The sequence below is a fragment of the Bidens hawaiensis genome, unplaced genomic scaffold (genome assembly GCF_021521415.1).
Source record: "Bidens hawaiensis isolate Kalapana, Puna unplaced genomic scaffold, B.hawaiensis_p1.1 tig00008036_1, whole genome shotgun sequence".
Classification (NCBI taxonomy): Eukaryota; Viridiplantae; Streptophyta; class Magnoliopsida; order Asterales; family Asteraceae; genus Bidens; species Bidens hawaiensis.
The window spans coordinates 415583-417475 of record NW_027491563.1 but is presented as its reverse complement, the minus strand read 5'-3'; positions in this window follow the sequence as shown (position 1 = coordinate 417475).

Below are 1893 nucleotides of genomic sequence, written 5' to 3'. Positions count from 1 at the left end.
TAACTTTTCAATATCTTTCAATCTTGGATGATCAACTTCTTTCAAATATTCAACAAATATTTTTTCTGTGAAAATATAAAAATTGAAGTTAATATGTGTATAACAGTATTATACATATATGTATAATAATATTATACATATATGTATATATATACAATCTCAGCCCAATACATTTTTAAAAAGGCTGCCTTAGGGTGTGTGTGTAATTAACCGTGTAATCAACCCACAGCCCGTAGGTCCCACGCAAGCTCAGCCTAAAACAATTCTTATATTTACATAAATGAAGTCGTATCCCGACACGGCGTACCCGTTTCAATCATCTCTGATCGTGATAGCCATTTCACCTCTCGTTTCTGGCAAGCCGTGCAAGAAGCATTGGGAACCCGAAATTGAACTAAGCACCGCCTACCATCTCCAAACCGACGGTCAATCTGAGCGAACCATTCAAACCTTAGAAGATTTGCTTCGCGCTTGTGTACTAGACTTCGGTGGGAACTGGGATCAACATCTTCCACTGGTTGAATTTTCGTATAATAATAGCTATCACAGTAGCAATCAAGCGGCACCATATGAAGCGCTGTATGGGCAGAAATGTAGATCACCTTTGTGCTGGACTGAAGTCGGAGACACTCAAATTACTCGATCTGACTTGATTCAAGAAACCACCGATAAAATCCGTAAAATTTCCAATAAATTGAAAATCGCCCGAGATCGACAGAAAAGCTACGCCGATGTTCGCAGAAAGCCGTTATCCTTTGAAATAGGTGATAAAGTATTCCTCAAGGTATCCCCATGGAAAGGCGTCATTCGATTCGGAAAAACCGGTAAACTAGCTCCGCGATACATTGGACCGTATGAAGTGATTTCTAAGATCGGTCATGTAGCCTACCGACTGAAATTACCTTTGGAGTTGAGTTCTATTCACGATGTCTTTCATGTTTCGAACCTGAAAAAGTGTCTGACCGACGAAACCGAAATTGTGCCATTAAAAACTTAAACATAAACGAAAAACTGAATATCGTTGAAGAACCGGTGGAAATATTACAGGGAAAAATAAAACAATTAAGACACAACAAAATCTCTCTAGTCAAAGTTTGATGGAATTCAGAATGAGGACCCGAATTCACATGGGAGCGGAAATCCGAATTCAAAAAGAAATACCCGCACCTGTTTCCAAATAAAGACAAAGTTGAATAATCAAATTTTGGGGACGAAATTTTCTAACGGGGGGAGAATGTGACATTTGAGCCAAAACAAGGTACACCTCAGTACGTATTTATCGATTAAGCAAATAAACTCTTTTTGCGTAACAAACGAACGATTAACCGAACGGGTCGGGTTATGACCTAGATATCCCCGGGGGCCATCTATAAGTAATATACGTTTAATATAAGCTAAAATATTGGCAATATGGCCTTAGTTCGGTAGCAAACAAGTTAAACGAAAACATGCTCGTTTAACTACCCGCTATAGATTTAAACGCGAAAGATAGTTACAAACCAAGCATTGTACCATCCGTTAAGCCGAAAAAGACTTACCAAACACTTCTTTGAAATGTTTTAAGCGATCCGTGAAAATATTTTCGATCTTTACAAAACATATAGTATGTTTTTATAATTTTACACAAAACTAGCCAAAAAACACTCGTTTTCGCACTGTTTAACGCACCCGATAAGTTTTTCGCGCCAAAAACCGAACCCGAACTAAATTTGGATTGGGCTTTTGCACTTGGGCCTGTAAAATCAGTTAATGGGCCAAAAATAAGCCCAATGGGGGGCCTATGGGCTTCCGATCGCAGAAAGGGAACCCCCCCCCCCCAAGGGTTTTCTTTTTTTTTTTATAACATATTATGAGATATTTTGACATCAAAATTTGTGATACAACTTCTGGACT